The sequence below is a fragment of the Musca domestica genome, unplaced genomic scaffold (assembly GCF_030504385.1).
Source record: "Musca domestica strain aabys unplaced genomic scaffold, Musca_domestica.polishedcontigs.V.1.1 26, whole genome shotgun sequence".
Classification (NCBI taxonomy): Eukaryota; Metazoa; Arthropoda; class Insecta; order Diptera; family Muscidae; genus Musca; species Musca domestica.
In genome coordinates, this window is record NW_026712283.1 from 533341 (window position 1) to 548207 (window position 14867).

At 33.6% G+C, this 14867-nt stretch overlaps 1 protein-coding gene and 1 long non-coding RNA gene across 2 annotated transcripts in view; one reads left to right on the forward strand and one right to left on the reverse strand.

The window, feature by feature from the left end:
• Positions 1-4441, forward strand: part of LOC101894676 (mucin-5AC-like) — a 207261-nt gene extending 202820 nt beyond the window's left edge. Inside the window, exon 7 of the mRNA XM_059123943.1 lies at positions 1775-4441. The gene's annotated coding sequence lies outside the window, so the exon portion shown is untranslated. The remainder of the gene's footprint in view (positions 1-1774) is intronic.
• Positions 1-14867, reverse strand: part of LOC131803042 (uncharacterized) — a 71558-nt gene that overhangs the window by 37059 nt on the left and 19632 nt on the right. The window lies entirely within an intron of this gene.

The following is a 14867-nucleotide window of genomic DNA, read 5'->3' on the forward strand; positions in this document are numbered from 1 at the left end:
ATACCGAATATCAGGGGGGTACCGTTACATCGGGGCTATACGATATCGTGGAGCTATATGGACAATTCTCTGCCGAGGTATAAAGTACCCACAAGGAACTCCTTGTGTGGATTTTCAGACAATTCCGTTGAAAAATGTGGGTAAAATCATCAAAATACCGAATATCGGGGGGTACCGTTACATGGGGGCTATACGATATCGTGGACCTATATGGACAATTCTCTGCCGAGGTATAAAGTACCCACAAGGAACTCCTTGTGTGGATTTTCAGACAATTCCGTTGAAAATGTGGGTAAAATCATCAAAACACCGAATATCGGGGGGTACCGTTACATTGGGGCTATACGATATCGTGGACCTATATAGATAATTCTCTGCCGAGGTATAAAGTACCCACAAGAAACTCCTTGTGTGGATTTTCAGACAATTCCGTTCAAAAATGTGGGTAAAATCATCAAAATACCGAATATCGGGGGGTACCGTTATATGGGGGCTATACGATATCGTGGACCGATATAGCCCATCTTCGAACTTGACCTGCCTGCAGACAAAAGAGAGATCTGTGCAAAATTTTAGCTTCCTATCTTAATTCGTTTAGACTGTAGCGTGATTACAGCAGACGGACAGACGGACGGACAGGGCTAAATCGTCTTAGAATGTTACCCTGATCAAGAATATATATACTTTGTTGGGTCTAAAATGATTATTTCGATGAGTTACAAACGGAATGACAAAGTTAATATACCCTCTATACCTTTTTTGGTGGAGGGTATAAAAATATAAATGAAAAATTATATAAAAGTATATGATGAAAATAATATCAAGAAATAAATAATAATAATAACAATAATAATAATAATAATAATAATAATAATAATAATAATAATAATAATAATAATAATAATAATAATAATAATAATAATAATAATAATAATAATAATAATAATAATAATAATAATAATAATAATAATAATAATAATAATAATAATAATAATAATAATAATAATAATAATAATAATAATAATAATATAATAATAATAATAATAATAATAATAAAATAATAATAATAATAATAATAATAATAATAATAATAATAATAATAATAATAATAATATAATAATAATAATATAATAATAATAATAATAATAATAATAATAATAATAATAATAATAATAATAATAATAATAATAATAATAATAATAATAATAATAATAATAATAATAATAATAATAATAATAATAATAATAATAATAATAATAATAATAATAATAATAATAATAATAATAATAATAATAATAATAATATAATAATAATAATAATAATAATAATAATAATAATAATAATAATAATAATAATAATAATAATAATAATAATAATAATAATAGTAATAATAATAATAATAATAATATAATAATAATAATAATAATAATAATAATAATAATAATAATAATATAATAATAATAATAATAATAATAATAATAATAATAATAATAATAATAATAATAATAATAATAATAATAATAATAATAATAATAATAATAATAATAATAATAATAATAATAATAATAATAATAATAATAATAATAATAATAATAATAATAATAATAATAGCAATTAATACAATAATTAGAATGAAAATAAAAATAAGAATAACTGCTCTTTTCAATCCTAAATATCCGTCAATTAACAAAAGAATTAAACCTTTATCAAATGTTTTTTAACAACTTAAACTCAATTTATATCGAATATTTTGTCTCTTTTTATTTATTTTCAGAAACCCCAAAAGGTGCCACAGTAACTTCCCCAAATTCAGCATCAATTGCATGTTCATCTGCCCCTCTCAGCATTCTATTACTATTAACAGTCCAGCTTGTGACCAGATTCGGTTTAAGCCATAGTTAACAAATTTGTAAACAATTTGTCTAATTTTTAAAATATTAAATTACATTGTAAATAGAAATCGTAAATGAGTTTTCCATAAAAAAATCTGGGACATTGCAGAGAAGTATGGCTTCAAACCAACAAAATTTTAACTTGTATTAAAAAATTCAGTTATAACCCTTAAAATTATTATAGTGTACTAAATGAATTATAATTGGTAAAGGATCTTAAGTGTAGACTGTGTTAAAATATTTTTTTTTTTTAATTAAAAGGTGGATAGCAAAGTTTTCCTTGACCTCCGTTCAAGGATTTTGAAACTAAATATGTGGACAATTTGTTAAGGCTGTTAGAAATCTAAATGTGAAATTTTAAGAAGCTTTTAGACATTTTTGAGTTTGTATTCAAATCAAAATTTTTGTATAGCCCCTACATACATCTAACAATATTCGGTATTTTGATAATTTCAGCAAAATTATTTGCAGAATTATTTCAACTTTCGTATTTGAAGTTCGTATTGGGTAATACAGCTTATGACAAAAATTGTTGTTAGCAGGCCCACGTCTTCGTATAGCCCATATATAACGGTAGCCCCCGATATTCGGTATTTTGATGATTTCAGCCAAATTATTCACCGGAATCGTTTCAAATTTCGTATTGGGAGGTCTTAATGGTTACTACAACCTGTGGAAAAAAATTTCGTATGCAGGTCTACCTCTTCGTATAGCCCCTATATAACGGTACCTCCCGATATTCGGTATTTTCATGATTTTAGCGAAATTATTTACCGAAATTATTTCAACTTTCGTATTTGAAGTTCGAGATGGGTGCAACAGACAAGTTTCGTATTTAAAGTTCGTAATGGGTACTACAGCCTATGAGAAAAAATCGTATGTGAATATTGTAATGGCTTATGACAAAAGTCGCCTATACAGGCCCACGTCGGCTATATTCGGTATATTTAAGATTTTAACAAAAATTTTAACGGATTTTATTTATTGATTTATTTATTTTTTTAATTGCCAAATTCATTCCAAATGCTGGAGGGTATTCAAAGATCGGCCCTGCCGAACTTACAGCTTTTTTACTTGTTTATGCTGATTTCGTTGACGAATAAAGCCAAATATCCTAGACAAGCACATTTGGGGAGGGGCCTCTTGCATTTGGAAATGATCCCAAAATATTTAGGGGTTCAAATGAATAAACAACAGAAAAAAATCCTGATCTCACAATTTAAACTAATCGTCAGGAAGTTTGCATGAGAAGAGAGTTAGGGACATGGAAAATGTCGAGCATTTTGGATGACCATTGGACTATATTTAACAACAACAACAACAACTAACAGAGAGTCCCTGGTCAAAATCCTAAGGGTATTATCTGGGCAGTGCTTCATGACGTTATATCAAAGGCGAAATCTTCCAAAATGGATTTGGACATAAGGGAGTTTCTACCCTTTATTGTAGTGTTGTAGGCTATCAAATGATTGACCGCGCACGACTATAGCCTTTGCTTACAAAAGAGTATTTTATAGAATAATATTATAACTGCATATTTAACAGACTTTTACTGATGGAAAATATTAACTTGGTCCTTTTAAATTAAAGTTTATTTTAAAGTACAAAGTAGAAAGTAGGAAGATTATCCATGTTTTCATTATTTAAAAAATTGTTTGACTTTTTATAAATTTTTCCTTTGATGAGCTTACCAAACAATTTTCATCATATTCATACTCTATTTATCATTCATTGAAATATATTGACGCCCCATTATCCTAGTGATGTTCTGTCCAAAAATTTAATTACAGAAAACATTAGGAATTTTCCTTTATGTTATTTGCTCCATTATCAATCAATGGAAATCATATGGAAGCCATACAAATCTCTGCATCGGTAATCACCCACTCGAAATAAGTAAAATAGTCATTTTGTGTTAGAAATGCAGTCGAACATGGCTATAAATAATTACGGATTCTTTAATTTATCATTTTAATGCAAATTTTCAATATCTTGATTTAATTTTTCTTTTAAACAATACCATCCTTTATAACCATGTTCGACTGTACCTAAATCTATAGACCCGAAGTAACTACACCACACAAAAGAAAACAACATAAACTATCTTGTCGCAAAGATATTTTTTGAGAACTTCTATTACTAAACGCATGCGAAGAATGTAACAAAAATATGCATTCGACGACACAAAGAACCGTAACAACAAAGAATTCTAGGAAAAAAATACTTTAGATAATAACTACAAAACACACAAAATGTCATTCAGATGAATGAAAACATTTTATAAATAGTAAATTTTAAGCTTTAAATATGATATAAGATAAAGAAGACGAAGAAGCAAAAGGAGAAACCATAAAATCGAAACATAAAAATTCATGGAAAAATTACAACAAGAGCAAAAGAAAACCTGTCAAGTTATTTAGGCTAATATTAGAATATTCTAACTCAATGACCGGTAAGATACACACACTCATACACACAATGGAAATAAGAATGCCAGCCAAGAGAATAAACTGGTTCCTAGAAAGTAAATTACAAATAATAATAAAAAAATAGTTTTTAATTCTTAAGACACTGAAGAGTCATGGAATGGAACAATGGGTATAGGGAAGTATCCTGATGTATATCAAACACCACAATATATATTGTATGCTGTAGTGGATGTATTTCATTTCAACCTTTTTCCATCGGCCAATGACTCCTAAGCGACTCACACAATAATTTTAAGTTGTATATAAATAATAATATTTAGGAAAAATTTAATTTTAATAGAATGTAATTTTAATAATAAAATACAGACATCTACATATTTAACTGTACATATCATTTGTCTATAACATGTCCATATCTTTAAATATCAATAAAAAACTGAAACATAATCTTTGAATTTTTTTCAGAAACTATTAAAGAAAATACAAAAAAAAAATTGGCAATGGATCGATACTCTGAAAACCTACTGTTCATAATTTTATGAGAGAACACATATCCAAAATTTTGACCATCGCTGTAAAATTTTTAGGATGACATTTTTTAAGTTGATTTTTTAAGAATTTCGAAATACGAGAAAGTGAATATATAAAATTTAGTATTAACGAAAAAATATTCAACATTTGTGAATTTTTTTTTAACTCCCAAAGGTCAAAGTGTGGTCTTTATAGGAAGATTCGGTGGAAGAGCTTCAAGTACATGAACGTGAGCTAAACAAGACAATTTGACAAGGACTTTCAATTCCATTTGCAAGAAATATCTTTAAAAAAATAGTAAGTGGTCACAAATACCAAAATGAAACAAAGGACCTTAAAGGCCAACAGCTTGGACTTACTGAAAATATCGATTTCATAGATTTAAAAATAGAGATGATTATTTCAAGAGCATTCAAGGCCATAATCGAGGGTCATTTAGGATTTTTTTGATTATCGGTTATCGTGGAAGTCTGTAAGGCATTCCGCTCTTTTTTAATTCTTTGAGTCCTTAGGCGTTGATCTTTAAGTAAGATATTTTCAATGACTTTTAGAGCCATAATCTTCGTCATTTTCAAATGAGTTCTTCAAGGACCGGTGATTGCTTTGGTGCGAATCTTTAAACAAGACTTCTTAAACACCTTTGTAGAAATGCTTTAATAGACCTTTGAGGCCAGTCCGATTTAATATTTTGAGCATTTAAAAAGAGAGAGTTTTTACGGGGAGATTTAAAAAAAGATTTTAAGGGTCTCGGGCTTATACTATTTATAGCTTTCAAGGTCCTTGATCATGATTATTTTGAAAGTTTTTAGAAATAATGGCTTTGAGGGTCATACACGTAGCCCATTTAGGAAGGACTTTAGGAACTTAGCGGTGAAAATTAAAAAAAAGATTTTGAGGCCCTTCAGCTTGAACTTATTAAAATGAATTTAGGATTCTTGAGCCTGTAAATGAGCTGAATTAAGAAATCTTTACAGGCAAGCTGAAGGCCAGGAAATCTTTATAGATAAGCTGAAGGCCAGGGTGCAGAGTGCAGGAGCTTTCATAGACGGTCATTGTCCACGAGCTGAAGGCCAGGGAGTCTTCACAAACGAACGGGGGTTTTCATAGACATGCTGAAGCCCAGGGAGTCTTCATAGATGATATGGAGGCTAGGGAGTCTGGATGAGTGGTAGTCAGTATAGACGAGCTGAAGGGGTCTCTTTAGACGAGCTGAAGCCCAGGGAGTCTGTATAGACGGGCTGGAGTGCCAGGGAACCTTCATAAACGGGCTAGTGGCCAGAGGGTTATTGTCGACAAGCTGGAGGCCAGAAGGTCTTTATAGAGGGTCTTGTAACGAAGGGAGTATTCATGAGGAGCTGAAGGCCAGGGAGACTTCACAAAAGGACTGGAGTTTTCATAGACAAGCTGAAGCCCAGGGAGTCTTCATACATGATCTGGAGGACAGGGAGTCTGAATGCGGTGGAATCTTTATAGACGAGCTGAGGGCAAGGAAGTCTTCTTAGACGAGCTGAAGGCCAGGGAGTCTTTGTAGACGAGCTGGAAGCCACGTATTCTTTATAGATGAGCTGAAAGGGAGTCTTTATAGCCGAGGGTGTTTTTAGACGATATGAAGGCCAGGGAGTCTTTTTAGACGAACTGGAGTGCGAGGGAGCCTTCATAAACGGGCGGGAGGTCAGAGGGCCATTGTCGACGAGCTGGAGGCCAGAAGGTCTTTATAGACGGTCTTGTAACCATTAATTTAAATTGTAACCTTTATAGAGGGAATTCATAATTATTCTATTGACCAGAGGGTCTTCATAAATGATCTGATGGCCTTTGGGCCCTTAAAGACGAACTGGTACGAAAAAAGGATACACAAACTGAAGCAGGGAGTCCTTACTGACAACCTGAGCCAGGGAGTCATAATTGATATTCAGAGGTAAGGAGCTGAATTAAAAAGGGAGTCTTTATAGATGACCTGGAGCCTAGAAGATCTTTATAGATGTTCTTGTAGTCAGGGGGTCTTCTTAGATGATATGGTGGGCCATTGGGTCCTAACAGACGAACTGATACGAATTGACGGTACATAAACTTAAGCTGGAAGTCCTTATTGACAAACTGAGATATTATTGATATCATGTGATAGGAGGCTGAATTAGAAACTCCTGATTAGAGTTTTTAAACAGGATGCAGATCCGTTAACGCTAAGGGAATATTTACGAGCGACTGGAAGCTGGAGAAAAGACTATCTATCCTATCTGTCTGAAGCGATTTTTCAAAACATCCCGGATAGGCGTTCTTATATAGTCAACTTAAAAAAGGTCTCCAAATAGAAGCCTTGAAGAAAATAATTGCAAGAAGAACTAAAAAATCATTTTTATGGAAGGATTCTTTTATTACTGAAATAAACCAAGACGAATAATGTTTCGAACTGGGCGTTATTAAAGGGTGTTCGTAAAAACTAGCTGAAAGTCACCAAATGATAATCATCTTTGTTACTGAGGGGCTTAGCGACATTCCAGCAATAGTTTTTGAGAAAAATATGTTTTTTAATCGCAAGTTTTAATAAATACTTGCGGAATTCAAAAAGCTCTATCATAAAATAATTCATTCAATCATTAAAGTAAATGCCATGATTTTCACAATTAAATCCTAAAGTTCAGTGCGGTGATGGGTATTTTTTCAAATATTTTTTTTTTCTATATTTTTTTATAAATATTTTTCTTTTAGAATTTTAAAAATAAGATGTACCTTTAATTTTAACATATTTTATTTTATACACCCATTGTATATATGGTTTTAAAAAATAAAACAAACATTTTTTCACATCAAATGTAGTAGTAAATCAACATATGAAATATAAAACCAAAGCTCTTTAGCCTGTTAAGTGATAATTGACCTTTCGTTTTGAAAATAAATATCTTTAAGAAATGTTATTCATATTTAATTTTCTCATAATCTAGAATGTACTTGAACGAGAAATAAACAAAAAATACTGGATTATAAACGGATATAATTAAAGATGAATTGATTAGTATTAAATATAAATGTTAAACAATAACTGATAATGATAAAACTATTTTAATTAATAAAATTAAGATAAAACAAATGACAAAAGGGAGATTAAAAACTAAAAACAAATATAAATAAAAGATATTTGAAAAAGTTATTAAATGTGTTCTAATTAATGTTGAAGATACTAAGGTAAGTGGATGGGTAGTAGCGAATGTTGGATGTGATTCTAAGATATTGATTTTTTGCTAAACGTAAAATTCTTCGCAAAGGAAATATTTTAAATATTGCGTTTAAATATTGTGCTTTTGTGATTTTATGGCAAAAAAAAATACATTTTGTTGGCAACATCCTGAATTTTGGTACATCCAACCAAATTCAGTCTAGAAGCAAGTACAGCACATACAGCCCGACTTTTGACATTTCTTTGCCGGTTTATTCCTAAAAAAAGTTTTAAAAAATGTGGTTGACGTCCAGAAAGATCATGTTAAAATAATTTTGATATTCACAATATTGGGGGCGTTTTTTGCCAAATTTTAAAAGATTCAATGTCCTGGGCCGGGACGTTATTGAATTTATTAAAAAAAATCTATCAGGAAACATAAAAAAATGTATCAAAAATCATGGTTCCTGGCCAGGAAGTTCATAATTTTTCTCTTGGATAAAGTTTGACAAAGATATTACGATGCCTAAAAATAGACAAGACCTGTTCATGTTATTGAGATTTGTGATTATTTAAAAAAAAAAGTATAAACAAAATAGAACAGAATAAAAATGGGTTCTGTGTCTTTTCTCGTTAGACTTGAACTCCAGGCTAAATAGTGTAGTGATCCAGTAAAAATTGTTATGGGAGTATTATAAGTTTGATTGGGCCAGGAATTATGTAACACTTCGAAATATTGATCCCCGACATATTATGTATGAATCTTCATAACTCACTGAGATAAGCCGATCCAAGCTTTGTGTGTCCGTTCAACTGTCCATGTTAATTTGTAATCATGCCACAGGTCGCATTTATGAATATTAATGGGTTGAAATGGACCAAAAACAGAAAAAATCCTGATATTGCAGTTACTCTAGAGGTCACAATTAAAGACCAATCGATCAATTTTTGCATGCGGCTGGAGTTTAAGAATGGACAGAAGCCTACCAATCTCTATGGTCATTGAATAATTTTTAGCGGGTGAAATAGACCATAATTAAAACAATGTAAACAAATACGAACATTTCCATTGAGCCGTGAATATTTTTTTAATTCCAGCGAAATCACAAATACTCGAAAAAGTCACTTATAATAAAAATTATAAATCTTATAAAATGTGAAAAAGAGTCCGAATCTCTTCCAATTACGCGGATCTGAATATTTTTATCAACAGAAGATTTGGCGTAAAGATTGAATATATCGGACCACTCTGTCAAGTACCTCCCCCACAAGGGGTACAAATTTATAACAAATTATGATGATATCATAAAACGCGTAGTGAGCATCTGATTCTATTAAAATTTCAAACTTCCTTACATTTTTACTAAAACAAGATCTGGTGTAAAGATGGTATACCGGACCACTCGTTCTGGTACCTCCCCAATAACGAGTCAAAATTTTGAATAATTATATCTCTCACCAAATGCGAAATAAGCATTATATTCTCTTCAAATTTCACGTATCCCAATATTTGTACTAATGCAAGTTCCTTATAACTTGCGAAACAAGTCGGTGATTCTTTTCACACTTGGTATAACTACATATTTTTCTTAATCAAAAATCTGATGTAAATTTATCAATTCATTCCTTCTCGAACCCCCCTCCGTAAAAAAAATTAAAACTATTTTAAAATTTTTTCCTAAAAAAATGTTTTTTCTTTAAATTTTGCACATTCAGATATTTTAATCAGTATTAGATTTAGTGGAATGCTATGGTCCAATATATCTTAAACCTCTATCATAACATTTTTCAATAATTATCATATATCTTTAATAAATAGAAGGAAATAGTCGGTATAGACCAAATCGGGCACGCTGTAGTATATATCACAGTTACTTCATATGAGAAGTGGACAATATTGGTACAATTCGTCCATATCTCCATCAATATTTTAAAATAATCATGGTTTAATTCAAAACATATTTTAATATACTGGCATAAGCTAAGGGTATACATCTATCGTGGCTTCGGTCAAAAGCCAAGATAAAACTATTGCAGGACTATGTGACATGAAAATGAAATACTCAATATGCATGGAAAACATTTTTGCAGCTTCCGCAAGAACTTAAAAAATTCAAATATTTTTAGGTACTATATCTCGAGCATACTTGGTGATTCGCCGAAGATCTTCTGATAATTTAATTTTTATACCCTCCACCATACATAGTATGGAGAGTATATTAAGTTCGTCATTTCGTTTGTTACTCATCGAAATGATCAGTTTAGACCCAACAAAGTGTATATATTCTTGATCAGAGTAAAATTCTAAGACGATTTAGCCCTGTCCGTGCGTCTGTCTTTCCATTCGTCTGTTGTAATCACTCTACAGGCTAAACGAATTAATATAGAAAGCTAAAATTTTGCCCAGATCTCTCTTTTGTCTGCAGGCGGGCCAAGTTCGAAGATGGGCTATATCGGTCCACGATATCGTATAGCCCCCATATAACGGTACCCCCGATATCCGATATTTTGATGATTTTAGCCACATTTTTCAATGGAATTGTATGAAAATCTACACAAGCAGTTCTCTAAGAGAACTGCTTCTTGGCAGAGAATTATCTATATAGGTCCACGATATCGTATAGCCCCCATATAACGGCACCCCCCGATATTCGGTATTTTGATGATTTAAGCCAGATTTTCTAATGGAATTGTATAAAGATCCACACGAGGAGTTCCTTGTGGCACTTTACCCCCTGAAAGAGAATTGTCTATATGGGTCCACGATATTGTCGATATCCCCCACATAACGGCACCCTCGATATTCGGTATTTCGACGATTTTAGGAATATTTTTAAATGGAATTGTCTTAAATTCTATATAAGGAGTTATTTGTGAGTACTTTATCCCTAGACATAGATTTGTCTATATAGGTCCACAATATCGTTTATCACCCCCATATATCGGCACCTTCCATCTGATCTCAACCTTAAAATATAAATATAGCTTTTATAAAATGCAAAATATATGGTTCACAATTTTTGGTAAGTCCCCTAAAAAATTAGATTTTTAAATAGTCGACATTGTTACATTTCTGTCAATATTGTACTTATGATGAAAAAAAAAAAACAAACGGATTACTCTTGTTTCAGGTGCAAAAATTGGAAATATGTATCCACTACTCTAAATGGTCTAAATTATGGTTTAGTTCAATCACAGAGGATCCTTCGCCATACATACGTCTTCTTCATAAAATTGATTTCTACAGAAACAATTATTACCCATTAAAAAATGAGAAAGTACTTTCATTTGGTGGTGTACTGATAGTCACATATGCTCTTATAGTCACAAACTGAAGGTATTTGTCTGTCATCAAACCGACTGTCATTTTCTAAATTGTTAATTTTTATTTTTAATTTTTCCACCCAATTTTTTATGAATTCAATGTCAATGCCATTCATAGTTTTAATACAAATTCCAAATTTAATCCACAAAATTTAATTTACACTTTATCAGTTGTCTGAATAATAAAAACAATACAAAATTCCTGTAATTGTTTAACATTTATAAATATGTACTTTGAAGCACTCCATTTTTTGCAATGAGAAAAAAATACCCTCCCAGCATACTTTATTTAACACTTTAAAATCGTCCTTTTATGCACTTCATTTTCTCTCTTTTATTTGGCCCAGAAAAGCAGAGGCCCAGACAAACAAATACGAAAACAAAACAACAACAAAAAACCAGCCAGCAAATAAAAGTGAAAAAGGACCTGTTTACTGTCGCAATGAATTAAGTTTTCATTGAGTGAGATAGGCGACAGAGGGAGAGAGTGTGAGAGAGAGCGAAGGTAAATAAAGACAACATTTACTATATCCCAATACAGCTCCGCTGGAATGAATAGTGAGGCAGCAAATGTATCCGCTGCCTATTACCTACAACGAATGGCCCACAATTACTATTACACCAACAACAGTGCCAGCAACAACAACAACAACAAAACTGAGCTCAACGAGGAGAACATGTCAAATAGAGCTCAGAAATGTTTAAAAGGCTTTTGTTTGCTGTTAATGCGGTTGTAGTCTCTTTGTTTGTGGCAATTGTAATATTGCACAGTGGGATGAAAAATATTTTAAACTCAGAAATTAAAAAAAAAAAAAAAAACGATTTTGCCGACAGATGTATATTCAAAATGTTGAGTCTTTGTTGTTGTTGTTGTTGTTGTAGCAGCTCATACATCTGTGTTCCATTTTCTGACTCCATTCAATCAGGTTCTGCCTCTAAGTTTAGTCTCCTGTATGGGTTGTGATGCCACCTGTATGGGTTGTGTCCATAACGAGACTGGAGTTAGGTGAGTGGGCTTGGCTGGGCAGTGAAATAGGTGCAGCGTGTCATGTGGGCCTGTGCCACGTGCTGGGCAGATGTTCTGCACGTCGCTGTTAATACGGGCCCAGTAGGAATTTAGGCGGCTGCACCATCTGGATCGTAATTGAGCCAAAACTAGCTCTCGTTCTTCAGCTGCGACGGGAGGGGGATGGTCTCCTAGCACAGTATACACTCTATATCCTTCAATGGCTTCTGAGACCCCATTAGAGTGAATACTATTCAGTCCCGCTTGATAGGCCTGTTGATCTAGAGGCTCTCTCTTATACCTCTGTACCTCTCTCTCTAGATCATGAAGGTCTTTCCTAACGTGCCTGGGCGGAGGTTGCCTATCCACAAGATGGTGATTCGGATGGCTTTGTCTATAACACCCAAGCAGGTATTGCATTGATAGCATTTTGTTATGCTGTCGCACCGGTAAGAGCATCGCCTCCTCATGTAGGTAATCGACAGGTGTCATGAGAAGGCACCCTGTTACAGTTCTAAGGGCGGCATTCTGGCAGGACTGAACATTTTTCTACTGCGTAGCACTGACGTTGGCGGACCATTCCGGAGCCGCATAGTTTACCACAGACTCTTGACTCTTTGTGGGGAAGGTACTTGATGGAGTGGACCGATATTGTCCATTACGCGCCTGACCTACGACTGACTAGTATTAGTATTAGGATTACTATTAATATTAATATTAGAACATACGTATTACAAGGAAGCAAAAAAGGCACTTCAAACTGCGATTAAAAAAGGCAAAAGAAGCAAATGGGAAGAACTAAGAGAGGACATATATAGAGATCCATGAAGAAACTGGGAGCTCAAGCACCAGCATATCGAATTAATGAAGATCAAATGGCAAACATCGTAAATACTACGTTTCCTGCACACGAAATAAGAACCGATGAGCCTTTTGCAGAATTCACAGAAGCTCCCACGGCTTTTACTACAGAAGAACTGCAAGATTAAAAAACAATATTGCCCCAGGGCAAGATGGTGTTCCGCCGGAAGTTCACACATTGTTCAACATGTACAATTACTGCTTAGCGGAGGGAATCTTCCCAGCGCCTTGGAAAGAACAGCAGCTTGTGCTCATTAGTAAAGGTAAAGGAGATCCAACAGCACCGGCACCACTGTACATGCTAAATACAGCTAGAAAACTATTCGAGAGACTATGAAGGACAAGAATAGACGATGATGTACACTTATAAGGAGGATTATCTGAGAAGCAACATGGCTCCAGAAGTGGAAAGTCAACAATCGGTGCTATCAAGGAAGTAGTTGACGTGTTTTCCGCTGCTCAGCTAGCCACACTTGATGTAAAAAACGCTTTCAATAGCCTGAGGTGGACAGATATCATACACGCCATGGAATCTAACTTTCAAATCCCTGAGTATCTTATGAGATCCCTGAGTATAAAGTACACGCGATGGCACCAGAGAGGTGCAAATAACATCAGAAGCTGCGCAGGGCTCCATCATAGGCCCCGACCTATGGAATATTAGTTACGATGGAATACTAAACCTGGATATGCACGAGAGCACATTTTTAGTGGGATACGCAGATGATATTGCAGTGATGTTGCCCAAAGTAAGCTTAATCAAGTCATGATCCGCACCAGAGCATGGCTAATATCGCATGGATTAGAGCCAGCCATGCACAAAACAGAGCTGGTATTATTGACCAGACAACATATTCCAGTAGAAATCGACATGCACGTGAACAGCACAAGCCATAACGCACCTCGGTATAAGACTCGACAATAAACTGACGTTTTCATCGCAGTTGAGCCATGCAGCCGAGAAGGCTACAACTATCACGATGCACGAAGCATGGACAAAACGGAAGCACGGCAATGTAAACTATTACATAACAAAGATGCTCTCCGGACATGGGTATTTCCGTTAATATCTGTTTAAGCTCTGAAAGAATGATTTCCCTTGTTGCTTGTATGAAGACGAAGAAATTTTAGAAGATGCAGAACATACATTCTTCTCATCCGGTCGATGGACAAACCTACGCTCAGAGGTAGAACTGCAAGCAGATGCAATCACAGTGACGAACATAGTTGCGAAAATGATAGAAGCCGAAGAAAATTGGCATGCAATTTCCAAATTCTGCGAGCACTTATTAAAAACAAAAAAGAGGGACTTAGACAACCTCCTAAGACTTCGAAATGAATAGAGGAGCTTGGACGCAAGCTATAAGAAGAAGGCCTACGAAGCCTGATAGCCACCGCGAAGGAATACGAAAGTGGTGCCGAGGTGGTAATAACTCCCAGAGGTCGGCAGGTGGGTTTTTAGTCGATACCAAGATTAAGCCCGACATACCACCATGATTGACGGCTCACGTGAATGCGTAAATGTGCATTTTTCCCAATTGATCCGCAAAAAAATTAGTATTAGTATTAGCTATAACAATTCTCAGTTTAAGTCAGTATTTTGGTAGATTTACGTTTAAACGAAAAACCGAAGAAATATAATTTTCATACACTTAATAGTCCCACTGTGC